The following is an 18,517-nucleotide window of genomic DNA, read 5'->3' on the forward strand; positions in this document are numbered from 1 at the left end:
CTTTAACTTTTTACATTGAATCATTTGTATACTCGTGTCACTTACACCTCAAAAATCACATTTTGTAAATGTTTCCCATTTCTCACCATTATTCTTCAGAACTTTATCCATATATTCAAATATATCAACCACACTCCTAGAACCATATTGCCCTTAAAGGTAAGCTGCTAATAGTTTTTTCCCATCTGATGATGTTGAGGCAAAGACCCTGGTTCCAGTGATGTGTCACTTACTGGGTTGATTGCTGCAGTTTTGTTATTGTTCTTTCTGCTGCAGCTCTAGCAATTCTCTGAAAGCTAAGCTCTGTAGAACCCATGCACACCACTGATTGGTTGCTTTCTGTGTACACTGTGCATAGGCAGAATGCAGCCAACCAAGGATGGGGTGGGTTATACAGATCTCATGAAGGTAGAACAGGGTCACTAGTCATCTAGTCATGATCTCCTGCAGATAAAACAAATCTATCAAAACTACAACAAGCAGTCCAGTAATTGACATATCTGCTGGAATCAATGTCTCTGTGTCTCATGATACTCTTTGATTAGGTGGCAATAACATGGGGACAGAATCCTGTGGCCCAAACTATGTAATCTCTGATAATGCAAAAATGGACAGCTTTGCCTCTGCAGTATCAGAGGAGCACAATAGCACTGAAGCTGATTGCATCTAGAGCTCTATGATCCAGCAAGCTTCATGGTAGTGTCTGCAAGCTCTATTGGAAAGAGATTGTAAGCACTTTGCATATGCAACAACCGATGTTAGACTGAAGCAGTGACTGGTAACTTAGGAAATGAGCAGTAAACAATAAAATAAAAAATCCCTCCATTCTCAAGAATGGAAAGGATTTTTAATATCAGGTCAATAGCCTTGCTTGTTGCTTTTACAAACACTTTGCCACTTTACCCATTTAATAATAACAATAATAATAATTTTTATTTCTATATTGCCAGCATATTCCGCAGCACTTTACATTTCAGAGGGGACTTATACAAAGAATAAAGACATTACAGAGTAACACATAATTCAACAGATACCAAGAGGAGTGAGGGCCCTGCTCGCAAGCTTACAATCTATGAGGAAATAGGGGAGACACGAAAGGTAAATGGTAAAAAGTGCTTGTAACGTCAATATAATAAATAGGGTATTCATATGACGCTGCATGAACTGGTCACCAGCCAATATCTGTACAGAACCGACACAAAGGACTATTAAGCGCGTGAAGGGTGTGTAAACAGATGCAACGGGGGACCAGATTTGGAAGAAAAAATGGGAATAGTAAGTATGTAAGTGAGGTGGAGCGAAGGGCCAGTCGAAAGAAATGGGATTTTAGGCCACGCTTAAAACTAGGTATTGGGGATTAAACGTATTGTCCTGGGTAGTGCCTTCCAGAGAACTGGCGCATCACGCGTGAAGTTTTGGAGACGGAAGTGGGAGGTTCGGATTATTGAGTATGTTAGCCTTAGGTCATTAGTGAAATGGAGGGCATTGGTAGGGTGGTAGACTGAGACGAGGGAGGAGATGTAGGGTGGTGCTGAACCATTGAGCACTTTGTGGGTGAAGTGATAATTTTATATTGGATCCTGTAGTGGATGGGTAACCAGTGCAATGACTGGCAGAAGGTAGAGGCATCGGTGTAGCGGTTGGGCAGAAATATGGTTAGAAAGCTGCAGTAATTCAGACAAGAATGAATCAGAACATCAAAAATAGGACATACACTTACTGGTGCTATCGGGCAGGGAACATAGCCTAAAAAAGAGCTCACCCCACAAGTAAATTACAATAGAGAAGTGATGTACTCCCAATTAATATGACGCAAAGAAAAAATGGAGTAAATCCAGCTCATCAGGAGGATTAATAAGAAAAGAATACTTTATTGACACAAGCATAAAAATGTATAAAAATATTTATACAGATCCGTCAGATAGGCTACAAGGAACATTGTGGCAAGGAGACAACCTAATTGAATAATCAGTTTGAAGCCAAGACATATATGACTAATAAAGAGATTTAAATAACAAACTAAATGAATCTGGTCTGTTGAAGACAGATATCAGTATATATGCATAGTCTCAGATACAATGTGGCATAAAAAGTATGGCTTCAAGATAATTCATAAGTCATGAGAGTATATATAAATAAAGTGCAAGTGCAAGAAAAACAGAGGGAATATGTTCTCTCTGTTGTAATTATATAACATTATCTTTTCCACAACATTAGAAAAAAAGGCTAACTCTGTATCACAATAAATAGTATATAGCAAAGCTGTCTAAGCATAATATAATAATATAAGTTCATTTAAAAAGCTTACCAATTTTAATGAGGGACACCTGACGCCAAAGCCCCGACACGCGTTTCGCGTTTCGCTGCCACTTTAACGATACTCCTTGTTAAAACAAGAGATGTTCTATAATAGTAAGATCTAGACACATAGATGGCCAGGAAAGCAAGGAATACTTATTGTCATGTTCCCAAAACAAGTTCATGACTACACAACAGTTATGCCATGGTGCATTGTTCTCCTGAATGTGTCCTTTTGCTATAAACAGTTGCCATAAAAGGATGGACCTGGTTGGCAGCAATGCTTAGTTGTGCCCTACTGTTCAAACCTCCATCCACAGGTTGCAGAGTGTAGACCCTACAAGCAATGTATCCCACTTAATACAGTTTAAAAAAACATATATTAGAAATAGCTAAAAAAAAATTAATCAGTGGAATACATCATCTATAAGTGTACATTCAAATTTACGTATGAACACAATGTATATATACATATGTACTGCATATAATAAATCCGTCATAAAGTATTTCTGATAAATAAAGTACTAGAACTAATTAAGTAATTCAAGCATAATCACAAAAATAACAATAATGTGTAAAGCTATTCAGCATTCCAATATATGATCAAAAAAATATACATCAAAAATAAAGACAGTATAAGACCAATAGTTACTGAACCTCTAAATGAACAGTTGCACCCTGAACAATTCATTTAAGCTATTCACAAGTCCTGACTACATGGAGAAACAGAAATCTAAATTCATCTGACCAGATAATGCTTTTCTACTACTTGGTAGTGGTGTAAAATATCTTTCTATTTCCCACTGGTGTTTTCTTTTTCTATCTTCCTTAGACAGCAATGACATGGGAATTAGTCTAGTGTTCATAAAGCTCATCCATTTTCCGGAAATTATAAGTTTTGTGATTGGACACAATATATATTTTTTCTTGAATAATACAAAGAAGCATCACTTACAAACACCACAAGAATCATATAAAGTCCATAAACTTGCATACTTAAGAATAATATTCCAACATGGAGTTTGATGCACATTAATTTATTGATCGTTAAGACTGTCTATAATGAGAACATTGGGAGAGCCTGCTTGTATTTGCATTATATACAGACATCAAATATAAACATCCAATATAGTCCATTGTGCTGTGTATTCATGATATGGTTTTTCCTTTATTACACCATTCTTGATATACTCAGCAGTGCTGATAAATCTCAAGGTGCTTTTAGATCACAACATTTTCCCATTGAATTATGGTTTGCTCTAAAACTGATCCACAGAAAACTTACACACTTGGTCTCATGTCTAATTTACATCCAAATATGAAAGGACAATTGTTTCTAATAAAGTAACTGTTCAGTGTACATGGTGGTATATAGTGAATCTTTGGGAGAGTGGTTCATCAAGGATGATGTTTTATACTCCATTTATATTGCTTTAACAATAACATATATTCCAAAGTGCTTTAAAAATGAAGATGCAGCAAAAAAGCACAACTACAAATTGTCAAAATTAGCAACCAAAATATGAGATAGAGACACACTTCTGTGCATTTATACATATATAAATATATACATAGTGTATTTATATAAATATACTGTATATAAATACATATATACATTACAGACCAAAAGTTTGGACACACCTTCTTATTTAAAGATTTTTCTGTATTTTCATGACTATGAAAATTGTACATTCACACTGACGGCATCAAAACTATGGATTAAAACATGTGGAATTATATACTTAACAAAAAAGTGTGAAACAACTGAAAATATGTCTTATATTCTAAGTTCTTCAAAGTAGCCACCTTTTGCTTTGATGACTGCTTTGCACACTCTTGGCATTCTCTTGATGAGCTTCAAGAGGTAGTCACCGGAAATGGTCTTCCAACAATCTTGAAGGAGTTCCCAGAGATGCTTAGCACTTGTTGGCCCTTTTGCCTCCACTCTGCGGTCCAGCTCACCCCAAACCATCTCGGTTGGGTTCAGGTCTGGTGACTGTGGAGGCCAGGTCATCTGGCGTAGCACCACATCACTCTCCTTCTTGGTCCTATAGCCCTTACACAGCCTGGAGGTGTGTTTGGGGTCATTGTCCTGTTGAAAAATAAATGATGGTCCAACTAAATGCAAATCGGATGGAATAGCATGCCGCTGCAAGATGCTGTGGTAGCCATGCTGGTTCAGTACGCCTTCAATTATGAATAAATCCCCAACAGTGACACCAACAAAGCACCCCCACACCATCACACCTCCTCCTCCATGCTTCATGGTGGGAACCAGGTGGGAATTGGATGTTTCGCCCCCAGCAGTTCGCCCCTGGGTACATTTCGCCCCCACTCATTTCATCCCCAGCATTTGGCCCCCAGGATGTTTTGCCCCCGCACATCCTCACCCCCGCACATATCGCCCCCAGTTCGCCACCGTCCAGGGGCGAAACGTGCGGGGGCAAAATGTGCAGGGGCGAATCTTGCTGGGGGCAAAATGATAGGGGCAAAATGTGAAGGGGCGAAATGCACCTGGGGGCGAAGAGATGTGGGTGAACTGCTGGGGGCAAATTTCTGGGGGTGAACTGCTGGGGGCGAAACTTCCTATAACCGAACCAGGCATGTAGAGTCCATCCGTTCACCTTTTCTGCGTCGCACAAAGACACGGTGGTTGGAACCAAATATCTCAAACTTGGACTCATCAGACCAAAGCACAGATTTCCACTGGTCTAATGTCCATTCCTTGTATTCTTTAGCCCAAACAAGTCTCTTCTGCTTGTTGCCTGTCCTTAGCAGTGGTTTCCTAGCAGCTATTTTACCATGAAGGCCTGCTGCACAAAGTCTCCTCTTAACAGTTGTTGAAGAAATGTGGCTGCTGCTAGAACTCTGTGTGGCATTGACCTGGTCTCTAATCTGAGCTGCTGTTAGCCTGCGATTTCTGAGGCTGGTGACTTGGATAAACTTATCCTCAGAAGCAGAGGTGACTCTTGGTCTTCCTTTCCTGGGGCGGTCCTCATGTGAGCCAGTTTCTTTGTAGCGCTTGATCGTTTTTGCAACTGCACTTGGGGACACTTTCAAAGTTTGCCCAATTTTTCGGACTGACTGACCTTAATTTCTTAAAGTAATGATGGCCACTCGTTTTTCTTTACTCAGCTGCTTTTTTCTTGCCATAATACAAATTCTAACTGTCTATTTAGTAGGACTATCAGCTATGTATCCACCTGACTTCGGCACAACACAACTGATGGTCCCAAAAACCATCAAGCGCTACAAAGAAACTGGCTCACATGAGGAACGCCCCAGGAAAGGAAGACCAAGAGTCACCTCTGCTTCTGAGGATAAGTTTATCCGAGTCACCAGCCTCAGAAATCGCAGGTTAACAGCAGCTCAGATTAGAGACCAGGTCAATGCCACAAAGAGTTCTAGCAGCACACACATCTCTACAACAACTCTTAAGAGGAGACTTTGTGCAGCAGGCCTTCATGGTAAAATAGCTGCTAGGAAACCACTGCTAAGGACAGGCAACAAGCAGAAGAGACTTTTTTGGGCTAAAGAACACAAGGAATGGACATTAGACCAGTGTAAATCTGTGCTTTTGTCTGATGAGTCCAAATTTGAGATCTTTGGTTCCAACCACTGTGTCTTTGTGCGATGCAGAAAAGGTGAACGGATGGACTCTACATGCCTGGTTCCCACCGAGAAGCATGGAGGAGGAGGTGTGATGGTGTGGGGGTGCTTTGCTGGTGACACTGTTGGGGATTTATTCAAAATTTAAGGCAAACTGAACCAGCATGGCTACCACAGCATCTTGCAGCGGCATGCTATTCCATCCGGTTTGCATTTAGTTGGACCATCATTTATTTTTCAACAGGAAAATGAACCCAAACACACCTCCAGGCTGTGTAAGGGCTATTTGACCAAGAAGGAAAGTGATGGGGTGCTACGCCAGATGACCTGGCCTCCAGTCACCAGACTTGAACCCAATCGAGATGTTTTGGAGTGAGCTGGACCGCAGAGTGAAGGCAAAAGGGCCAACAAGTGCTAAGCATCTCTGGAAACTCCTTCAAGATTGTTGGAAGACCATTTCCGGTGACTACCTCTTGAAGCTCATCAAGAGAATGCCAAGAGTGTGCAAAGCAGTCATCAAAGCAAAAGGTGGCTACTTTGAAGAACCTAGAATATAAGACATATTTTCAGTTGTTTCACACTTTTTTGTTAAGTATATAATTCCACATGTGTTAATTCATAGTTTTGATGCCTTCAGTGTGAATGTACAATTTTCATAGTCATGAAAATACAGAAAATTCTTTAAATGAGAAGGTGTGTCCAAACTTTTGGTCTGTACTGTATACAGTTATATGAAAAAGTTTGGGCACCCCTATTAATCTTAAGCTTAATGTTTTATAAAAAATGGTGTTTTTGAAGCAGCTATTTCAGTTTGATATATGTAATAACTGTTGGACACAGTAATGTTCCTGCCTTGAAATGCGGTTTATTGGACTAACAGAAAATGTGCAATCTGCATTCAAACAAAATTTGACAGGTGCATAAGTATGGGCACCCTTATCATTTTCTTGTTTTAAATACTCCTACCTACTTTTTACTGACTTACTAAAGCACTTTTTTTTGGTTTGTAACCTCATTGAGCTTTGAACTTCATAGCCAGGTGTATGCAATCATGAGAAAAGCTACTTAAAGTGGCCACTTGCAAGTTGTTCTCCTGTTTGAATCTCCTCTGAAGAGTGGCATCATGGGCTCCTCAAAACAACTGTCAAATGATCTGAAAACAAAGATTATTCAACATAGTTGTTCAGGGGAAGGATACAAAAAGCTGCCTCAGAGATTTAACCTGTCAGTTTCCACTGTGAGGAACATAGTAAGGAAATGGAAGAACACAGGGACAGTTCTTGTTAAGGCCAGAAGTGGCAGGCCAAGAAAAACATCAGAAAGGCAGAGAAGAAGAATGGTGAGATCAGTCAAGGACAATCCTCAGACCACCTCCAGAGAGCTGCAGCATCAACTTGCTGCAGATGGTGTCACTGGGCATCGGTCAACTATACAACGCACTTTGCGCAAGGAGAAGCTGTATGGGAGAGTGATGCAAAAGAAGCCGTTTCTGCAAGCACGCCACAAACAGAGTCAGCTGAGGTATGCAAAAGCACATTTGGAGAAGCCAATTTCTTTTTGGAAGAAGGTCCTGTGGACTGATGAAACCAAGATTGAGTTGTTTGGTCATACAAAAAGGCGTTATGCATGGCGGCAAAAAAACACAGCATTCCAAGAAAAACACTTGCTACCCACAGTAAAATTTGGTGGAGGTTCCATCATGCTTTGGGGCTGTGTGGCCAATGCCGCCACTGGGAATCTTGTTAAAGTTGAGGGACGCATGGATTCCACTCAGTATCAGCAGATTATTGACAATAATGTTCAAGAATCAGTGACAAAGTTGAAGTTACGTAGGGGATGGATCTTTCAGCAAGACAATGATCCAAAACACCGCTCCAAATCTACTCAGGCATTCATGCAGAGGAACAATTACAATGTTCTGGACTGGCCATCCCAGTCCCCAGACCTGAATATCATTGAACATCTGTGGGATCATTTGAAGAGGGCTGTCCATGTTCGGCGACCATCAAACTGAACTGGAATTGTTTTGTAAAGAGGAATGGTCAAAAATACCTTCATCTAGGATCCAGGAAATCATTAAAAGCTACAGGAAGCGACTAGAGGCTGTTATTTTTGCAAAAGGAGGATCTACTAAACATTAATGTCACTTTTCTGTTGAGGTGCCCATACTTATGCACCTGTCAAATTTTGTTTGAAAGCAGATTGCACTTTTTCTGTTAGTACAATAAACCTCATTTCAAGGCAGAAACATTACTGTGTCCAACAGTTATTACATATATCAAACTGAAATAGCTGTTGCAAAAACACCAATTTTTATAAAACATTAAGCTTAATATTAATAGGGGTGCCCAAACTTTTTATATAACAGTATATACAGTATATAATTTATTAGATTAATTGAATTACATGTTTTTTTATATAATTCCATAATTTCATACTTCATAAGCCTTTTTTCGATATGGAATATAGAAGTTTTGCTTCATTTGATTTATGTCATAAATACATTATACTGTTACGTAAATTACTACATTTGGGGTGTATATGTTGAATTGTGTCATCACTGTGGTTTAACCTGGTCGTTGCTTTCAGACATTCAGAGTACTCTTTAAACTCTTGGCAAAAGATTTCTATGCAGTAAAAGGAAATTAGTGAGCAAAACGCAGAAATATGATTCTTGTATTTGAAGTCCCTTCACCAATATTTATTCAAAATTTCATTTAAGTTCAAATAAATCAAAATTTCACAACACATTATAAGTTCATATATTAAATTCCATGTCAAAAGACAATGGAATAGAAATGTAAATTCTTTATTTTGTATATCAATGTGCATAGTCAACTTCAAATATACCTAAAACAAAATGTCAACTTTAAATATAAATGAGAATATTCTGTTATTAAGTATTGTAGATGTACCACACATTATCATTATAGTTTATGTATAGTCACATCTGCAGAATAGTAATAGTGAATCATTGTAATTCAGACTAATATAGGATAGAACTAATAGAAGAAATCTTTCATATGACCTCTGAGAATAGAACATTGTTATAAGTAATCATTGCATTGTGCTTGGCGACATAACCAACTCTGAGACATTGAATCTAAGATTATTTGACAGGCGACTTGGGGCATTGAAGTTTAAGGAGTCAATGGTAATGACTGTGAACCTGTCAGACTAAAATTCTTCTGACTCTGTAAAAGAATGATAAATATATATTGTATTTATCATGAAAATCATCATAGATATTTTTCAGTACTTATCTGTTAAAGAAAATAATCAGTATAGCTATCATAATCTATGAGTTGAAAATATTGCTTAAAGAAGCCCACCCATCAAAATTGTTATCCTCTAACTATATTATAATCATCATATTATATAGCACTGTGTACTTACAATTGCTCATTTTGCCTTTCTACCCAGCTAATTTTTCTCTTTTCCATTAGGTCTATGACATATTGTGATTAAAAAGTGACTAGCTGAATCCTTCTAAGCTCTATGTAGAAACAGGAAGTCTTTTTTCCCTGCATGAATCATCACTGTAAAACTCCCTGGCAGTTGAAAGGAGGGAGAAGCTGTGTCAGGAGTTGAAGAGGGGAATGATTTTTGCAGGGAAAAGAGACTTTCTGTTTCTTCAAAGAGCAGAGAAAAGCAAAGAATTAGCTGGGTAGAAAGTCAAAAGGAGCAATTGTAAGTACACAGTGCTGTATAATATGATGATTGCAATATATTAGGAGGATAAAAACTTTGATGGGAGGAGTGCTTCTTTAACTTAATTAATAATTATGTTCTTAATTGGTATATACTGCTTATATACTGCATTGAACATTTCTCTGTTCAACTGCAGAGAATGTTTTGAAAAACAAAGATTTAGCACACAGACTTCTGGTCTACGACTTAAGTGTGCAACTATAGGTGTTGATATAACAGTCCACTAATATGTCAGCAATGCCTCAAACCACCAAACCACCAAACCGCTTGCCTAAACACAACCTTTGGACACATAAGCTGACTGTCTGTGACAACCATAGTGTGTGGGTAATGTTCCACCTAGTGTTGCGTGAACATGCTCGGATAAGGAGTTATCCAAGCACACTCAACTGAGTATCTTTGGCGTGCTCACAAAATATGTTCGCTTCGCTGTGACTGCATGTCTCGCAGCTGTTAGACAGCTGTTTGACAGCAGCAACACATGCAGGGATTGCCTGTTTGTTTGTGGAACATGCAGCTGTGGCAACGTGAACATATTTTGTGAGCACGCCAAAGATACTCGGTTAGGACTAGTGATGAGCAAATGTGCTCGCCACTGTTCGGTAATCGCCCGAGCATCACTGTGCTCGACAAGTTCGGCGCTCGGCGAGTATTTTCAGGTTGCTCGGGCGGGAACTCGTGTCCACTCCCAGCATGTTTGGTGCTCTTTAGAGAGCCAATGAACATGCAGGGATTGCCTGCCATGCACTGTAATGCCGTAGCCATGTTGGTTGTGGGCATTACAGTGATTCGCTGGCCTCACAGCATCATCAGGTCTATATAAAACCTAGCGCCGCGATGATCGTCACAGTCTACACCGGAAACAGGCAGAGTAGGGAGAAGTGCTGCTGCGTCAGGGGGAAATTTGCTTGTTTATAGTTAGTATAGGTATTCACCAACATACATACATATATCCAACTGAACTAACAGTCCTTCTGAGGACTAATCTAGCTGCATATATTCAGTGGTGATAACAGGAGTAAGGCAGGCAGGGTATGTGGCAGACTGCAGTGCATGATACAGCACAAGAGGTTCCATTGAACGTCCTCTTAGTATAGGTATTCCACAACATATATACAGTACAGACCAAAAGTTTGGACACACCTTCTCATTTAAAGATGTTTCTGTATTTTCATGACTATGAAAATTGTACATTCACACTGAAGGCATCAAAACTATGAATTAACACATGTGAATTATATATTTAACAAAAACGTGTGAAACAACTGAAAATATGTCTTATATTCTAGGTTCTTCAAAGTAGCCACCTTTTGCTTTGATGACTGCTTTGCACACTCTTGGCATTCTCTTGATGAGCTTCAAGAGGTAGTCCACGGAAATGGTTTTCACTTCACATGTGTTCCCTTTCAGGTTTAATAAGTGGGATTTCTTGCCTTATAAATGGGGTTGGGACCATCAGTTGTGTTGTGCAGAAGTCTGGTGGAAACACAGCTGATAGTTCTACTGAATAGACTGTTAGCTGCTTTTTTCTTGCCATAATACAAATTCTAAGTAAAGAAAAACGAGTGGCCATCGTTACTTTAAGAAATGAAGGTCAGTCAGTGTGAAAAATTGGGAAAACTTTGAAAGTGTCCCCAAGTGCAGTTGCAAAAACCATCACGCGCTACAAACAAACTGGCTCACATGAGGATCTCCCCAGGAAAGGAAGACCAAGAGTCACCTCTGCTTCTGAGGATAAGTTTATCCAAGTCACCAGCCTCAGAAATCACAGGTTAACAGCAGCTCAGATTAGAGACCAGTTCAATGCTACACAGAGTTCTAGCAGCAGACACATTTCTTCAACAACTGTTAAGAGGAGACTTTGTGCAGCAGGCCATCATGGGAAAATAGCTGCTAGGAAACCATTGCTAAGGACAGGCAAAAGGCAGAAGAGACTTGTTTAGGCTAAAGAACACAAGGAATGGACATTAGACCAGTGGAAATCTGTGCTTTTGTCTGCTGAGTCCAAATTTGAGATCTTTGGTTCCAACCACCATGTCTTTGTGCGACGCAAAGAAGGTGAACGGGTGGACTCTACATGCCTGGATCCCACCGTGAAGCATGGAGGAGGAGGTGTGATGGTGTGGGGGTGCTTTGCTGGTGACATTGTTGGGGATTTATTCAAAATTGAAGGCATACTGAACCAGCATGGCTACCACAGCATCTTGCAGCGGCATGCTATTCCATCCGGTTTGCATTTAGTTGGACCATCATTTATTTTTCAACAGGACAAAGACTGCAAACACACCTCCAGGCTGTGTAAGGGCTATAGGACCAAGAAGGAGAGTGATGGGGTGCTACGCCAGATGACCTAGCCTCCACATTCACCAGACCGGAACCCAATCGAGATGGTTTGGGGTGAGCTGGACCGCAGAGTGAAGGCAAAAGGGCCAACAAGTGCTAAGCATCTCTGGGAACTCCTTCAAGATTGTTGGAAGACCATTTCCGGTGACTACCTCTTGAAGCTCATCAAGACAATGCCAAGAGTCTGCAAAGCAGTCATCAAAGCAAAAGGTGGCTACTTTGAAGAATCTAGAATATAAGACATATTTTCAGTTGTTTCACACGTTTTTGTTAACTACATAATTCCACATGTGTTAATTCATAGTTTTGATGCCTTCAGTGTGAATGTACAATTTTCATAGTTATGAAAATACAGAAAAATCTTTAAATGAGAAGGTGTGTCCAAACTTTTGGTCTGTACTGTATATCCATCTGAACTAACAGTCCTTCTGAGGACTAATCCAGTTGCATATAATCAGTGCTAGGCAGGTAGGCAGTGTATGTGGCAGACTGCAGTGCATATAGCGCAAGAGGGTCCATTGAACGTCCTGTCTGCTGCTGCTGTAATAATTACAGACATTTGTAGACATAGCCCCAGATATCAGGGGCCAGGGCAAATGTTTTTTTATCTTAATCCTGGTTATTTGCTTAAAAAGCAATCCTGAGTATACCATTTTTCTGCTCCATTTGCTTATTCTCACTTCAGAATAAAGCCAGATCTGTTCCATATTTCAGCGATAAAAATCCATTTAAAAATGTCTGAACAGACAGGGTTAAGAAATGGACTCAAATTTTGAGTTTAGCCCTGATGTCTATGCTGCACACACCCAGGAAATTCTCCCCAGTTTAAATACTCTTTGGACAATTTTTTTGGAATAGAGGATATCACTTTACTAAATATAATCCCCTAACCTGTTTGTGAATGATCAGTTTCAAGAAACTCAATGTAGCAGAATTAAAAGGTAAAAAGCAATTCTGCTGCAATCTAGATGAAATTTACACCGAAAATACCATGGATTAGCTTTGATTTTACAAAATCTACACACAGTTTGAGTAGAAATTCTTATACTTTTAATACTGAAAAATGGAGTGAAGCACAGACACCTGATTAACCCTTTACTGACATCTGTCATTCATATATGGCACAAGATGGCAGCTGGTGTATGGAGTAAGCTCACGAGCTGAGCTCATCCCATACTCAGCAGGTATAATAATTAACCTTATCGGTAAATACCGTAAAAAGAAAAGATATTAAAAAATGACAAAATTGCATTTTTTATTCACTGTAAAAAATGTTTTAAGAAGCAATCAAAATATCATATCAATAAAATAAAAATATATAAATAAAAATGATGTCTTGCCCCGCAAAAAAAATAAGTCCTAAAACATTGTTGTTGTTTTTTTTTCGCAATTTCACAGCAATTGGAATTTTTTTTCTGTTTTCCAGTTCACTTTGTGGTAAAATTAATTTAATTGTACAATTCATCCTGCAATAAACAAGCCCTCAAATGTCTACGTGGACAGAGAAATACAAAAGTTATAGCTCTTGGAAGAAAGAGAGAAAAGCAAAAATAGAAAAAATCGAAATTGGCCATGTCGGTAAGGGGTTAATATTCTTATCTCATCAAAATATTTAACGTACTGCATATATCTAGCTCTGCAATAGAGAGAGATAATAGATATGAATGAATCTTTTGAGATTCAAATTTGTCTAAATATTGTTATTAAAAAAAAACTTTGGTACATTTAGAACCCAAGATTCTGCCTTAAAGAAGGTAGTGATGTTACCCCTTGTACTACTAAGCCTGATGATATAATTATACTTTATTTGTTAGTGTAGAAATAAAAAGGACTTGATTGCTAATTAGATTTATAAGATGAAAAGATAAAAGCCATATCATATAAAAGTATGTGCATATATACACAAATAAAAATAGGTACACATGCTTACACACACAAATACATACATGTGTGCACAGATATATGCATGACTGAAAGGGATTACTTAAAAAATTAGTCATGGCGTTGTTTATTTAGACTGATGCATTAATCACCTTGTGATTAACATTGTGTTGACCAGCTGGCCACAAGCTTGCAAGTCCAACTCAGTCACTGCCTTTGTATATAGAGAGCCTGGTGTGGGCGGGGTTAGCTTTCTCAGCTCTGCTGCATTGCTAAAACTAAAAACTCTGATTTTGTCTGAACTGCTGCACCCAGTAATCTAAGTGATACATCATTGGATTCAGGGTCCCTTTGCCTACATTATTCTGCTCTCAATTGCGGTAACAAAAACCTTCTGACAGATTCCATTTAAGGATCTTATGCCTGAAATAATAAGATGTCCGGGGAAATTGGAGGTGCATTTATGATTTTTTTTGGCAAATAAAAGAATCCCAGGGATTTTTTTTATTAACTAAAAATGTATTTTCTCTTTTAGTTAAATGCTTTTGAGTGTAAGCATCAGTAATAAATGTATTATAAATCCTGATGCATTTGCTTAAGGCTTTAGAATCCAATGGTTGATAAATAAGTTTATTCACAAGAATTCTCATTTATATAACCAGTTCTATTTTGGATGACAACGCCTGCACCTTTGTCTGTTGCCCTGTTAACAATGTTGTTTCTCAATGATTAAATAGCCAGTTTTTCAAGATAAGAGAAGTTACTCACAAGTGTTTTGTCCAACTGTTGTAGGACACCCTTTACTAAGGAAAAAATGTACCACTACTGGACCCTTATATTGAATGGGATAAAATGACAATACGGACTTCACTTGACATTTATCTTGATTGGCTTTGGACGTTGGATGGAAGATAGTGTACGGCATACAGGTGCAGGATGTTTTAACAGAATCGCAAAGTGTCGGGTGATTGACTTTAAATATAAAGTTATTGAGGTCAAGGTAGTACTTAAATGGATACAGTGATGATGCAGGGCAGGGATCCCCAATCTGTGACTCAGGAGCCACATATTACTCATGGGACCATGATATGTGGCTTGTGACTTTATGTCAACTTGGTGCATTATCACCAGGTCTATAAAACAGCTATGAATAGAAGATCTCCAGATGATGACTTTTGTGACTAGCACCAAACAGAAGAGCAGATCTGGATGTGCATAAACTGATCTTGCAGAGATAAATTTATGAAGTCCTAAGCTAGACATAGGGAGATACTGCCAGATAGAGGGGTGCTTGAAGTTGGATGTGATAATGTGATGGAATTTCTTGATGCAAGAATATCAAATGAGGGTAAGGTGGAAACGATTGGATCCAATGCGGGATCTAATGCGGGATCTGGGTGTCACTATTATAAAGAAGGAGGGAGCTGGATGTGGCTAGCGACCCTCTCTCAGAGCTGAATGTGGATCTCAAGGTAAAAAAGATTGGGGATCACTGATGACCCTGGCTTCTCCTCAGCTTTGCCCATTTCAGTGGAGCTACGAGCTCGTACTTCAAACTGGAGTGTAAATGCTAAAATTCACAACATTTTTGTGAAAGTCCTCAGTGTGTAAAAATGAAGCAAATTTTGCAGTTTTGACTCAAAAAAAAATCTTTGATTAATTGGCCCCTTGTGTTTCTTTGCTATTTAATTTACTTGAATTTTTTGCGTGTGCTAAATTACGTTTTTTGAATTTAACTCTTAGTAGAAATTATAATGAATAAGAAAATTACTTTTTCTTTTTCGATTATTGCATGTTTTATCCTAGTTCATACTTCTCTAGTTTAAAAACAACAGAATAATTGCTAAACTAATTTTTAAACACTTTGCTAATCATTCAATCAATATCTTCTTAGTCCTAATGGGTAATGGGGCAAATTTTTTTTTTCATTAAGATTCTTGAATTCAAATTAGTCTTCTTTGCTTGGACCTGGATAATTCACAATACCATATTTAGCTACAGTATATAAAGTCATTTGATAGTTGGTTAATAAAAAAAAGTTTTGGTCTACATCAGTGTAAAGATTTTTATGTTTAATGTATTCAAAAGCAAATGTTGATTTTTTTTTGTATTACATTTTGCCTATTACGTTAGAAATAAATCAGAAATATTGTCATTTTCCCACAGGTCACTAAGCTTAAGGGGAACCTGTCATGTTGCATATGCAGTCAAATCTGTGGGCAACATGTTATAGATAAGAAGAAACTGAACGGAATGATATATAATTTGTTGGAAACAGTTCAGTACAATTTATAATTCATTCATTGAAATCTCTGGGTGGTCCTAATCAGCGATTGACCACTATCAACATACCCACTGGACTCACTAGATGCATCAAAACATCGGAGACTTCAATGAATAAAATGCAAGTTTTACTGAAACTTTTCTTGCAAAAATGTATCTCAATCTGATCAGCTAAATCCTGCTCTATAACATCCTGTCTACAAATCAGATACCATTTTCAACACAACAGGTTCCTTTTGATAACAGACTTTTACTTTCTATACAGATCACTTCTAGTAGTCAAAATTTAATTTAATCATTCACAATAGATGATGGTCACAGCCTACCTCCTCCACCCTCCCTGCACAATGATAATTGTCCATATCAGAGCATGATTAGAAAGCTCAGGCAAGATTGTAACAGAGAATAAACAAAAAAACAAGATCTACAGTCAGAAAATAAAAACAGTTTAATAGGAAAAGAGGATTATATATTAGTATCTGTTTTTCAATAATTATAAATACTATAGACAATACATTCCCTTTGGCTCATGCTAACTGAAAGTCATATGAAGCTCAAACTCGTACTTCCTATCGATGTTGAACCAGTTCAGTACCAGCCAATTTTTCCCAATTCCTGACCAGGCACATTTTTTGCGCTTATTTCATGCATGCACTTTTAACTGCTAATTTTTTTTTTCATTAGGATATTTAATAATTTATGCATCTTTTCTTTAATAATTTATGCATCTTTTCTTTGCAATCCATGGGATTTAATTTTCATATTTTATATATATATATTTTTTGCTGATATCAGGGAAAATGTAAAGAAAAATAAGAAATATGTGTCTATTTTCACATTTTTAGTTGTCTTTTCTAACACGACCACTTTTTAGTATATTGGACATATTTTTTTTTTACAGGGGCGAGCGGGAAACAGTGATTCGGACTGGCATTGTCTTTTATTTTTTCTTCTATGTTTGTCTTTTGTATTTATTTTTCATGCTTTTTTATTTATTTATGTTTTCACACACACTGTGCCCCAAATAAGGTCTTAAAAGACCTTTGAGTGGCATTTTAACATATTAATACAGTTTTTTGTTATTGCTGATTTCCCCTGTAGCTGAGGCTGATATATTAGTCCCAGTAACAGGGGAAAATTCAGCCTCTTGATTGCATAGCAGAGCTGACTGGACCTCCCATAGGGTCTCTTTGCACCATGTAAGAAATGGTCCAGCGGATGAAGCACTCTCTTTTGTATACACAAGTGCTGGGTCAGTGTAGTGCATACTGCAATGAAGAAGGAAAACATCATAATAAACCATGTTTGCTGTGGGGAGTCTGGCTGTTTCTGACAGCCCGCTCCCCTTCCTCCCAGCTGCACTATTGCATGCAAGCTGCTTACTCTGAACTGACATTTTAGAATGTCAGTCCAAAGTATAGTGCCGACTGCCAGACATCTATAGTCTATTAGCAGTCTAGAAGTAATTAAAGTTGTTTTAAACTCCTTAAAAAAAGGAATGACACAAAATGCTCTAACAAAAAATAGTACTCACCTCAATTCAATGCAACCTCTTATTTCTTGTTTACATGACTACTCAAGCCAATAATTAGCCTCAGTGTTTGCATGCCATACTAGCAGAGCAGTTGGGAATGAAGACAAGGTTCACATTAATGAGTTCTATAATTGGGTGATCAGTTACGTAATGAATAAAAAAAAAATCAATGAAACACTACTCCAAGTTTATGTTCTTTATAATCTTAACTGTTTCACATTTATGGAAGAAGTTCAACCCTGCAATGTCTATGTCTGTCACCATGTCATCCTCAGGTTGGGAGCTGTGTTTCAATTCAAAGGGCCACACTTAAGCTTTGACTCACTCACAGGAGATATTCTTAATAACTTTTCAAACTCTAATGTTTTGTCTGGTTGGTTGGAGGAATCAGAGATCTGACTCTTTTACCTTCCTGTAAACTCAAGACTATTAATATTATCATTGGTTACCTATTTTCACTGGAAAATATCACAGTTGCAGCAGTAACCAACCATCTAACCTTGACTTCAGCAAATTGTGTAGCCACTTTTTGAAAGATGTAGACACAGAGGACTGCAATTACTAAAGGTGTGTACTATCCACCCATGTACACAGAAATGATATACATTTATGGACTTTATTGTACAGGTTCAGGATGCAGGAGGGCTCTAAAATCTTGTTCACTATATTCATAAAGTTATATTGTGGAAATGGCTATCCCCCTCAAACCTATTTTTGTACTTTATGCATCTCCCTCATGCAAGAGCAAAATGACTGTAAAAAGTAAGTCCAGACTGCCCTGGAGGCCTGACTTGCTGCGACCACTATGGGTTTAACTCTTGTTCCAAACTGCAATGAGCTTTGAAGACTGTAAGCGGG

The sequence above is a fragment of the Phyllobates terribilis genome, unplaced genomic scaffold (genome assembly GCF_046119375.1).
Source record: "Phyllobates terribilis strain yellow unplaced genomic scaffold, ASM4611937v1 Scaffold_1__5_contigs__length_1240528914, whole genome shotgun sequence".
NCBI classification, from domain to species: Eukaryota; Metazoa; Chordata; class Amphibia; order Anura; family Dendrobatidae; genus Phyllobates; species Phyllobates terribilis.